The sequence below is a fragment of the Grammomys surdaster genome, unplaced genomic scaffold, assembly GCF_004785775.1.
Source record: "Grammomys surdaster isolate TR1022 unplaced genomic scaffold, NIH_TR_1.0 125702, whole genome shotgun sequence".
NCBI lineage: Eukaryota > Metazoa > Chordata > Mammalia > Rodentia > Muridae > Grammomys > Grammomys surdaster.
Window position 1 is genome coordinate 2,741,605 of NW_021620537.1, and position 13,086 is coordinate 2,754,690.

Below are 13,086 nucleotides of genomic sequence, written 5' to 3' on the forward strand. Positions count from 1 at the left end.
TGTCTTATACAGGCACAATGCCTATGAGAGTAACAATATTAATCTCACTTTTATATCAATAAGAAACTCGTACAAATGAAAACCTTAAATTTGAAATCAAAGTAAATTTTGTACCATTTAAGAAAGTATAACTTCAGCTTAATAATAAGTATATAGATTTCAAACAATAGGTTATGGCTATGCAATAAATCCTAGCTATTCCTCCCTGTTCCATCAAAACCACTACTTTTCCCTAGAAAGACAGCCACCTCAGTCCCCAAGCCCAGGGAATAGAGGTGTCAACTCTTCATTAACTTCTTCAAGCTAATTAGAGGCATTGAGATGTTAGAAGAGAGGCAGGGGAAGAGTAAGTTGATAAGTCTCTGATGCTGTGTCTTCACTGCATCCAGCTGAAATTCCAGGACATCAGAAGTTCTAGCAGGTCTGCTGATCTTGTTTGATGAGTAGATCCACCAAGGCTGTGTATTCTGAAATATACAGTTCTCAAAACAAATTTTAGTATCAAGATATTTTTGTTTGAATTCTGGAATCTCGTCTTCCAGTGGCCTGTCTGTCATATCTAATCCATATAAATCTAGGAGTTTCTATGAGGGTGTGCTCCTACCATCCTCCCATTCCCGCCTCACTGCTCTCAAATTCCCCAACATTCGAGAGTCCAAACTGTCCGGCAACAAGGCCCTCCACTTCCACTGATGCCTGACAAGTCCACCCTCAACTACCTGTACAGGTGGAGCCCTGATCCCTCCCTTTGTGTTCTTGGGCTGAAGGTTTTAGAATGGCTACTCCAGCTTGTTTCTTAGGACCATTTGCTTGAAGAATTGTTCTCCAGCCTTTTACTCTAAGGTAGTGTCTGTCTTTGTCACTGAGGTGGGTTTCCTGTATGCAGCAAAATGCTGGGTCCTGTTTAGGTATCCAGTCTGTTAGCTTATGTCTTTTTATTGGGGAATTGAGTCCATGGATGTTAAGAGATATTAAGGAACAGTGATTGTTGCTTCCTGTTATTTTTGTTATTAGAGTTGAAATTATCTTTGTGTTGCTATCTTCTTTTGGATTTGTTGGAAGAGGATTACTTTTTTGCTCTTTCTAGTGTATAATTTCCCTCTTTGTATTGGAGCTTTCCTGCTAATATCCTTTGTAATCTTGGGTTTGTGGAAAGATATTGTGTAAATTTGGTTTTGTCATGGAATATCTTGGTTTCTCCACCTATGGTAATTGAAAGTTTTGCTGGGTATAGTAGCCTGGGATGGCATTTGTGTTCTCTTAGGGTCTGGATGACATCTGACCAGGATCTTCTCACTTTTATAGTATCTGGTGAGAAGTCTGGTGTAATTCTGATAGGTCTACCTTAATATGTTACTTGGCTTTTTTTCCTTTACTGCTTTTAATATTCTCTCTTTGTTTTGTGCATTTCATGTTTTGATTATTATGTGACGGGAGGTATTTCCTTTCTGGTCTAGTCTATTTGATGTTCTGTAAGCTTCTTGTATGTTTATGGGCTTCTTGTTCTTTAGGTTAGGGAAGTTGTCTTCTATAATTTTGTTGAAGATATTTATTGACCCTTTAAGTTGGGAATCTTTACTCTCATCCATGCCTATTGCCCTTAGGTTTAGCCTTATCCTGGATTTCCTGATGTGTTGTGGTAAGAACTTTTTGCATTTTGCATTTTCTTTGAAAGTTGTATCAATATTTTCTGTGGTATCTTCTGCACCTCAGATTCTCCTCTATCTCTTGTATTCTGTTGATGATCCTTGCATCTATGACTCCTGATTTTTTTCCTAGGTTTTCTATCTCCAGGGTAGTCTCCCTTTGTGATTTCTTTATTGTTTCTATTTCCATTTTTATGTCCTGGATGGATTTGTTCAATTCCTTCACCTGTTTGGTTTTGTGCTCTTGTTATTCTTTACGGGAATTTTGTGTTTCCTCTTTGAGGACTTCTATCTGTTTACCTGTGTTCTCTTCAAATTCTTTGAGAGTGTTATTTATGTCCTTCTTAAAGTCCTCTATCGTCATCATTAGAAGTGATTTTAAATATGAATCTTGCTTTCCTGGTGATATGTGGACTTCAGGACTTTCTAGTGTGCGAGAACTAGGTTCTAATGATGCCAAGTACCCTAGGTTGCTGAAGCTTATGTACTTGCACTTGCCTTTCACCATCTGGATCACCTTAGTGCTACCTGCCCTGTCTCTTATTGGAGCCTGGCTTTCCTCTTATATTTGTTGTTTCAGAATTGTGTGGGGTGGGTGTTACTACTGGGGTTAGAGCTGGGGCCCAAGATCTGCTGAGCACTCAGGCTCAGACTGGAAGGAACCAGTGCTCCAGGCCAGGAGTAAATTCCTGGGTCCTCGTGGGTCCCAATTACTCCCAGTTTGGGGTGTTAGTGTGCTGTCTCCTTACCTAAGATGCTGCCTGTGTTAGAGCTCCTGGGAGGCCCCCTCCTTCTGGGTTTTGTGAGATTGGGTGCAGATCTGCTCAGTGCTGAGGCCCAGACCAGAAGGCTGTATATGATCTTACTTAACTTCCTAGGGAGACTGATTCTTACCTAAGCTTGGAAGATCTCCGTAATAAAATGTACGAGAATGTATTGGACATTTCTTTTAGGCTCTCCTGTCATCTGTGTCTTCCTCTAAAAGGGGTAGGAGCGTGGGGTACGTATATGAATAGCAGACAAGTGTTTGACACTGTGAATTTGCTGCCACATTTCTTCCCTTTCCATTGAGATGAAAGGCTGTTCCATGTTGCTAGACCTATTTTGGTGTCCACTAGCACCTAGGTAATGTATCCACACACCTTTGTCACTTCAAATCCACCACACTCAGGAAGGACTAACTGTGCAGAGGGGGTCTGAATCACATTCACAGAGACTGTGTGCTTAGTAAAAATTATATATTAGTATTGTAGAGACTTTGAAGGCAGCTCATGACATCCTAAAACTAAGTTTTCATCACAAAGGAGAGTCCCCCCCCCCACGAGAGGAACAAAGGAGAGGAAATAAGAGACAAAGACAGGAGATAGAGGACTAGGGAGAAGGGGAAGGTCTTGCCCCAGCCTTTGGTCCTTGCAGGTGGAGGGTAAGAAGGTGGAGAGTCAGCTACACAGACTCTAGGAGTCAGGTGAGAAGCAGAAACAGATTTGTGTATTGCAGGATTGAGGTATGCCTTTGTAGCCACACCCCACTGCTGGTACCAACTGATTGGCTGGTCTTGTCATGTGCTTTGATGTTATTTGTCCTCATGTGCCAGAAAGATCTCAATGTTGTAGGACTGTAGAAGTAGCTATTGTGCATACATGGGCCGTTATGAGCCACTGGTCAGTGTATTCTGATTCGTTCCTCCTACAGGAAGGGAATGAAGGAGAGGGAATAAAAAGAGGCCAGGGAGGGAGTTAAGGGGCATGGTAGTGACTACCTCTGCATATAGAGGAGACAGATGTGGTCCATAGGCAAATGGTAGTTTATAAAGGCAAAGGGGAAAATCCTGTTTTACGAAGAGGTGTTTAAATTTAATCACATATGTTAATTGTTGTTTTAAAAACAAAATCTCAATCATTCAATTTTACCAAATGAAGACTCAAGAGCCAGTGCTGGGGTGGAAGCCTGCTAGCTCAGATAAACAAGAAAGCACCTATGTGACCTTCCTCTTCAACTGACATCCCAGAAGGAAAAGGCCCATTCTCTGTCCCACACATTCTTCAAAACCATTCTAGCTTAATGTCCCTCCCTTCTACTTCCTGTGCATCTCTATTCTTCCTCCTGACACATTCTTACTCTTTATGTTTGTTCCTGTGTTCTATCCCTGTCAACTTGCTTGCTCCACCTCTTGACCTATGATTGACATTATTTAATCCTGTTTATAATAAACAGAAAGCTTTTGGATTAAAGGTGCGTGCTTAGAGTGAGCCATACCACAACTGGAAACAGATCTTTCTAGTCAATTATAAAAGCTCGGGGTTCACAGTGGGATTGATTAAGTATCCTGCAACATTTCCCCCTTTTTGTCTAAATAAATAGAAGATATTTTAACTCAGAAAAATTATTATTAAGTAAAAACTATTTACAATAGTGAAATTATTTCTGCCAACCTTTCCACAGTGTTCAGATTGGTCATATTTGGCAGTCTGTAAAATGTTTGTGTAATGATATGAAAATTCATAGAGCAGCTTGAGACCCCCTCATCTGAATTAAGGTTGGCAGGCTCACAGGCCTAGGTTCCAGGAACTAGCTGGCCACCCTAAGAAGGAATTAGCTAAGGGGCAAGTCAACCAGGTCTTTCCGACAAAGAATAGCAGAACTACAAATACAGGTTGGTCCAGATATTCCAGGAAATGACTGACCACAATGGGTTAGGTTAAGGTCACATTTCTGAGAAAAATGTGTACAGGATGTTTCCTACTCCCCACCCCAGTTTATCACGTGTGTGTGATATGTTTCCCACTCCCCACCTTGGTTTATGACTAACTACTTTTTTTGATTTCCCCCTTCACCCCACTGGTTTGCAGTTTTCTCCTTTAAATACCCCTTGCTCTCGAGCCTAGGGGTCGACCGACGTTCCCCTTGTGAGTGTAGGCCTCAGTCGACTGATTCCCTGAAATCTAGAAATAAAGCCTTTTGCAGTTTGCAGCAAGTTCCGTCTCTTGTGTGATTCTGGATGGTTGAACTCTCCTGTGGCTTAAGTGGGGGTCTCCCAACTCCAGAGGCCTTACATTTGGTGCATGGGCCGGGAAGTTGCAACCACCCAAGTCTCTGAGAACCCACTTGGAGGTCTACATGCTCGAGCAGGTCTGGGTTCTGAGTGCTGTCTGTCTGTTCTTTGTTTTTGTGTTTGTGAAGTGTCTGTGCCCATGACAAGGACAACAGACTGTGTACTGTGCTTATGAGGTGTCTGTGCCCATGGCATGGCGCAACTGTATGTGTACTGTGTCTGTGAAGTCTCTGTGTGTCCATGGGAGGGGCGACCATCTGTGTAGTCTGGTTTCTGTGCTAGTGGCAGGAGCTGGAACTGGGCAAGAGAGAGCATTTTGCGACCCTGAGATAGGGTCAGGTTAGATTTCTGGGAGATGAGATTGCAGACAGGAAGGATTTTGGCCGCAGAGGCAGGAGAGAAAGACTAGAGATAGGATAGGACTTAGACAGACAGGGAACCTGGGTGACAGAAGGCTGAAACCAAGCAGAGAAAGAGTGATGCAGCAATGCTTACTGGAAAAGGATCAGTGTGCTTACTGTAAAGAGAACGGACAGGACCCCTTGAAGACAAAACTGAAGGCACAGATTAAGTTTGCCCAGACAGGACCAGAGATGACCTCGGCAACCCCCACTTCTATGATACTGGCCTTGAAACTACTGGCTTCATGAGTTTCAAAAACACCCGGAAGGCCCAGATAGCAGTGAATGGCTAGCAGAATTCCCAAAAGTTTGGGTTGGAACTGAAGATATAGAGATGGCAGAAAGAGCCCCCCCCCCATTGTGGTAGGACTGAAAGCCAGGGCCTCCCCGACTGGGGTGCGACAGTATCCAATGAGTCTTGAAGCCAGAGAAGGGATTAGAATACCCCCTTCCTGCCAGTTAAGAAGCCAGGCACTAATGATTACAAGACATTTAACCTCCTCAGTCTGCTCCCACCAGAGAGGACTTTTGGCAGCATCAACTATCCAGCAGCCCCCTGACCGATGGATGACTAATGCTTGCATGATGCACTATCGGAGCCTGTTCTTGACTGAAAGGGTGATTTTTGCACCCCCGGCCATCTTGAATCCTGCCACCTGGCTGCCTGTGACTGATGACTCTTCTCCCATCCATCACTGTGTTGATATCCTGGCAGAAGAAACAGGTACTCGGAGTGACCTGAAGGACCAGCCCTGGCCAGGAAGTCCGAACTGGCATACAGATGGCAGCAGTTTCGTGGTAGAAGGTAAGCGAATGGCGGGAGCTACGGTGGTAGATGGAAAGTGGCTATCACCCACTGCCCTGGGCACCAGAGGGCTCAGGACACTGTTGCAAAAGGAAATCAGATGGCTGACATGGCCGGCAAGAAATCTGCCCAGGGAGTAATGATTCTAGCAATTAAGGGTTCCAGAGACTATTTTCACACTCAAGATACCAGTTTCAGATATGCCACCAATGACCATCAAGTGATGGACAAATTGGGCTTTCACTCTGAAACCCCTTATGGGGTAATAAAAAACGGAAAAATATCTTTTAGTTTTTACAGATACCTTTTTTGGGATGGGTCAAAGCCTTCCGGACTAAAAATGAAACTGCCAACATTATGGCTAAGAAGAGATATTTTCAAGGTTTGGAATACTCAAGGTAATTGGGTCTGTTAATGGACCTGCCTTTGTTGCCAAGGTAAGTCAGGGACTGGCCACATAGCTGGGGATTAATTGGAATTACATTGTGCTTATAGACCCCAGAGTTCAGGACAGATAGAGAGGATAAATAGAACCATTAAGGAGACCTTGACTAAATTAGCTTTGGAGACTGGCAGGAATGACTGGGCAGCCCTCCTTCCCTTTGCCTTGTTCTGAGTTTGGAACACTCTAGAATGATTTAAGCTTATACCCTTTGAGATTTTGTGTGGGGAACCACTGCCACTTACTGAGGCAGGCTGAATGAATGATCCTGATGCTATCCTTTCTAAATCCTTGTTTGCCCACATAAAATCACGTAAAGTGGTCTGGCGCGAGGCCTGGGAACAGCTGAAAGGAGCCTATGAGACTGGAGACCCCAATGTGCCACACCAGTTGGGAGATGCAGTTCTAGGTCAGCACCACCAAGCTGCCTGTGGCCTCTGACCATGTTTGGCCTTCGGGGAAACACGGTAATCGATTTGAACCTGTATGATGAGCTATACTGCTAGTCTCTGGAGATGATCTTGTGCTACCTGTGGGAGCAGGTGACCAGCTCCAAGGACTTGAAGCCTCTGAGTGAGGCTGGTGCAGCAGTCCAGAGGACACTAGAGACCCTGCAGTGCGTGGGTGATGGCGTGCAGCACAACAATGAGACAGCCTTTCAGGACATGCTTTAGGAATTAGACATTACCATACAAGCTCCCCTTGTGAGTGTAGGCCTCAGTCGACTGATACCCTGAAATCCAGAAATAAAGCCTTTTGTGGTTTGCAGCAAGATCGGTCTCTTGTGTGATTCTGGATGTTTGAACTCTCCTGTGGCTTGAGTGGGGAGACCCTTACATTTGTTATGAACTCAGCAATTTGAATGTCTTAAGCAGTTTGTGAGATGCCAAGTCTTTTAAGTTCAGAATTCATTTTAGAGAACTTGACCTAAGTTTGAACTCAGGTAAATTAACAGGCTGGTACCTAGCATTAGTTTCCAAGTCGCCCCCCAACAAAACCTGAGCCTACCTTCAGTTTAGGCTAATCCCCAAAAAGTACAGCATTTCCAGATTACACCCTTGTCAAAACCATTGTCACCAGAATATTCTCCCAACAAAACTGCACGCCAGGTTACAAGTCCACCTCCTGTCTAACAACCACCAATGCAGAGCAGAGCAGAAGTTAACTTTATGATATGACTCCTAGCACCAGCCAATGATGTTAAAGGCCACAGTAGCTTTCTAATTAGATGCTTGCACACTTAACCCCCCTGTTGCTGCTTATAAAACCTTGCAGCATAGACATTCCTGGCTCTCCCACCACCATAACCATCCTATGTGATTGGTGCACTAGAGGTGGGGGGTGGGGGGGACCGAGCTAGTTCAAATAGAATAAAGATCCTGTTGTGAGTTGCATCAGATTGGCTCCTGTCTGTTTTTTTGGGGACCACCAACATTTCCCTGGCAAAAAATTTGTAGTCTAAAGCTGATTTTTGTATTTGTCACAGCTTAGTGGCAATTCTGGCTAGGTAGATAATAGCAGTCAACACAGTGGTGTCCACTATTCATGCAGAACTTGGTGGGAGAAGAGGTATGGGGCATTTTATTCCAGTGGTTAGTGTTACCACTCTCCAGATGGATTTGCTCTTTCAGGGCCCCATCATTTTCTTGGAGACCTCAAAGTTTGCTGTTAGGAATGGTAGAAAACTTGAACATTTTAAACGCCATATTCAGCAGATAGAAGAGAGTTGAGGATCAAACTTTCTTAAGTACATCTAAGATATTCATATATTCCATCTAGTTACCTGCTTCAGACTAAAACCTGAAAATACATACAGGAAGCTAAATGAAGCTTATTTCTAGAATTATTTAGTATTCTGTATGATTATTAATATCACAACAGAAAATTTATAAATATATAATAATCTTATAGATTTTGAGATAATATTTATACCTTAAGAAAACTGTTAGCTACTCCCCTGAAGACACTGTATTCTGACACATCCTAGAGGAACCACTGTACTCAAAAGAGCAGTTAAGAATCCGCCCCCACAACCCTGTGCCCCAGAAGTGCAGCTGGGAGCCTGGGGCACTCAGGACCCATCACTCATGACCCAAACCCCACCCTCTGGAATATTCCTCCTGTTCCACCTCTTGCTTGGTTCTTTTTGCCAGGGAAGACTCCTAGCTGGTCTGCTCCCCTGAAGACACCATATCCTGACCCATCCTAGAGGAATCACTGCACTCAGAGCAGTGGAGAATCCCCTGCACTCAGAGCAGTTGACGAAGCTGGATTTTCAGGAGCTCTAACACAACAGGATCATAGGATTTCAGAATCCCAGAGGCAACCTGAGTCCTGGGAGCTCTTCCACCCAGGAGCTGAGGATCACAGGATCACAGAGAGAGCTGGACTCTGAGGAGTTCTGACACAACCAAGATAACAAGAGAGACAGGGTTCAGTCAGAGACAGTGAGTACAGGGAGCACTAGAGATAACCAGATGGCAGAAGGCAAGCACAATAACATAAGGAATAGAAACCAAGGTTATCTGACATCATCAGAACCCAGTTCTCCCACTATAGCAAGTCCTGGAATCCCCATCACACTGGAAAAGCAGGATTCAGATTTAAAATCACTTCTCATGATGATGATAGAGGACTTTAAGACGAACATAAATAACTCCCTTAAAGAAGTACAGGAGAACACAGGTAAACAAGTAGAAGCCCTTAAAGAGGAAACACAAAAATCTCTTAAAGAACTGCAAGAAAATACAACCAAACAGATAAAGGAATTAAACAAAACCACCCAGGATCTAAAAATGGAAGTAGAAACAATAAAGAAATCTCAAGAACCCATCAAAACTATCCTTGATCCTGATCAAGTAGGCTTCATGCCAGGGATGCAGGGATGGTTCAATATAAGGAAGTTCATCAACATAATCCATTATATAAACAATCTCAAAGGGGGAAAAAAAACATGATTATCTCACTAGATGTTCAGTAAGCATTTGACAAAATTCAACATCCCTTCGTGGTATAAGTCCTGGAAAGTTAAGACCCATACCCAAAATTCAAGGCCCATACCCAAACATAGTAAAAGCAATAAACATCAAGCCAGTAGCCAACATCAAACTAAATGCTGAGAAACTTGAAGCAATCCCACTAAATTCAGGGACTAGACAAGGCTGCCCACTCTCACTCTACCTATTCAATATAGTACTGCAAGTCCTAGCCAGAGCAATTAGACAACAAAAGGAAGTTAAAGGGATACAAATAGGAAAGGAAGAAGTCAAAATATCACTGTTTGCAGATGATATGACAGTATATTTTAGTGACCCCAAAACTTCCACTAGAGAACTCGTAAACCTGATAAACAATTTCAGCTGGATATAAAATTAATTCAAATAAATCAGTAGCCTTCCTCTACTCAAATGATAAACAGGCTGAGAAAGAAATCAGGGAAATGACACCCTTTATAATAGTCACCAATAATATAAAATACCTTGGTGTGTATCTAACCAAGCAAATGAAAGATCCGTATGAAAAGGATGTCGAGTATCTGAAGAAAGAAATTGAAGATCTCAGAAGATGGAAAGATATCCCATGCTCATTGATTAGCAGGATAGATATAGTAAAAGTGGCTATCTTGACAAAAGCAATCTACAGATTCAAAACAATCCCCATAAAAATTCCAACATATTTCTTCATAGAGATAGAAAGAGAAATCTAAATATTCATTTTGAATAACAAAAATCCCAGGATAGGGAAAAATATCCTCAACAACAAAAGAACTGCTGGGGGAATCACCATCCCTGACCTCAGGCTGTACTACAGAGAAATAGTGATAAAAATTGCATGATATTGATACAGAGACAGGCAGGAAGATGAATGGAATAGAATTGATGACTCAGAAATGAAACCACACACCTATGGTCACTCGATCTTTTACAAAGGAGCTAAAACTGTTCAGTGGAAAAAGGACAGCATTTTCCCCAAATGGTGCTGGTTCAACTGGAGGTCAGCATGTAGAAGAATGCAAATCGATCCATTCTTATCTCCTTGTACATAGCTCAAGTTCAAGTGGATAAAGGACCTTAAGATAAAACCAGATACACTGAAAAAAATAGAATAGAAGGTGGGGAAGAACCTTGAATATTTAGGCACAGGGGAAAATTTCCTGAGCAGAACACCAATGGCTTATGTTCTAAGATCAAGAACTGACACATGGGACCTCATAAAATTGCAAAGCTTCTGTAAAGCAAAGGACACTGTCAATAGGACAAAAGGACAACCAACAGATTGGGCAAAGATCTTTACCAATCCTACATCTGATAGAGGGCTAATATCCAATATATACAAAGAACTCAAGATTAATAGACTCCAGACAATCAAATAACCCTATTACAAATGGAGTACAGAGCTAAACAATTCTCAACTGAGGAAACTCAAATAGCTGAGAAGCACTTTAAGAAAGGTTTAATATCTTTAGTCATCAGGGAAATGCGAATCAAAACAGCTCTGAGATTCTACCTCACACCAGTCAGAATGGCTAAGATCAAAATCTCAGGTGATAGTAAATGCTGGTGAGGATGTGGAGAATGAGGAACACTCCTCCATTGTTGGTGGGATTGCAAGCTGCAGCCACTCTAATAATCAGTCTGGAGGTTGCTCAGAAAATTGGACCTGAGGACTCAGCTATATCACTCCTGGGCATATATCCAGAAGATGCTCCAACATATAACAAGGACACTTGCTCTACTATGTTCATATCAGCCTTATTTATAATATCCAGAAGCTGGAAAGAACCCAGATGTCCTTTAGCAGAACAATGGATACAGAAAATGTGGTACATTTACACAATGGAGTACTACTCAGCTATTAAAAACAACGAATTCATGAAATTCTTAGGCAAATGGATGGAACTAGAATATATCATCTTGAGTGAGGTAACCCAATCACAAAAGAACTCAGATGGTATGTGCTTACTGATAAGTGGATATTAGCACAAAAGCTTGAAATACCCAAGCTACAACTCACAAACCACATGAAGCTCATGAAGAAGGAAGACCAAAGTGTGGATGCTTTGGTCCTTTTTAGAAGGAGTAACAAAATACTCATGGGTGCAAATATAGAGACAAAGTGTGGGACAGAAATTGAAGTAGGGGCTTCCAGTCTGGAGACTGCCCAACCTGGGGATCCATCGCATGTGCAGTCACCAAATGTAGACTCTGTTTTGGATGCCAGGAAGTGTATGCTGACAGGAGCCTGATATAGCTGTCTGCTGAGAGGCTCTGCCAGAGTCTGACATATTAAGAGCAGGTGCTCCCAGCTAACCATTGAACTGATCAAGGGGTTCCTAATGGAGGAGTTAGAGCTAAGACTAAAGGAGCTGAAAGGGTTTGCAACCCCATGAGGAGAACAACAATACCAACCAACCAGAGCCCCCAGGGTCTAATCCATCAGCCTGGGAGCACATAGGGAGGGACCCATGGCTCCAGTTGTATATGTAATGAGGGATGGCCTTGTAGGGCATAGGTGGAAGAGGAAGTCCTTGGTCAATTGAAGGCTGGATGTCCCAGTGTGGGGGAATTCAAGGGTGGGAAGGTGGGAGTGGGTTGGGAGGTGGGAGTGAGTGGGGAGTTGGGAGTGGGTGGGTGGGTGCACATCCTCATAGAAGCTGGAGGAGAGGGGATGTAATAGGGGGTTCCTGGGTTGACGGAAATGGGGGAAGGGGATAACATCTGAAATGTAAACAAAATATCCAATAAAATTCATCTAAAAAGAAATTGTTTTTGTAATTTTCATTGTGTATATTCATTATACATGGTGCTATGTTGTAGAAGGATATCTTTATATAAGCATGTCTTGTAACTTTAGTACACCCCTTGCTCCTACACTCCTCTCCATGCCTCTCTTCCGTTAGTTTCTTTCTTTTCCTTAGTTTCACTATGACATTTTGTTAAATATACATAGATAATTTGATGTGACTATATGCAGCTAGAAGTTACATATTCATGAAAACACATACTTGTCCTTCTGAGACCTATTTAACTTGCTTCATATGATTAACTGTGGTCGTATCAGCTTCCAGGAGACACCTCGACTCTGTTCTCAATTGCTCTCTACATTATTTTTGAGAGAGCATCTTCATAGAAACCAGAGCTTATCTGTTGCCTAGGCTGGCTGAGTAGTAAGCCCCATGAATCCTGCTGTCTATCTTACTCCACCTTCAGGCCTTGGTTACAGGTGTATCATACAGTCTGTGCTTAGTTTCATGGATGCAAGGATCTGAATTTAGGTCCTGAAGATTGCAAAGCATTTTGTCCACTGAACCTTAACCCCTAAAAGTCCTCACTCCTTTTAAAAGACGTTAACCACTTGACTTGCCCCTTTGGCAGTTGGAATACCGTTTATATATACTCAAAAGTACTAAGAGTTGGTCAAAACTTGGGAACAAGAGACTTTATTCTGCTGAGGGAAAAATCAAAAGGATTTCAAACACAGATGGGAAATAGGGAAAGGCTAGTGTGAGTTTATGGTTACAAATAAATCACTAAAGTACTTTTGGTATCTAACAGATTACCCATCATCCTTTAAAATCTGTCTTTCAAGTTACTGCTCTACATTGTGCTCGAGCATTTCGCTACTATGTAAGCCAGTGCCAACTGTTCAATTTGGAAAGGCCTCATTTCAGTTTTAACATATGTGAACGGAAACAATTCCATCTTCAGCCCATCCATTTGTGATTAAGCTTCTTGTCATGC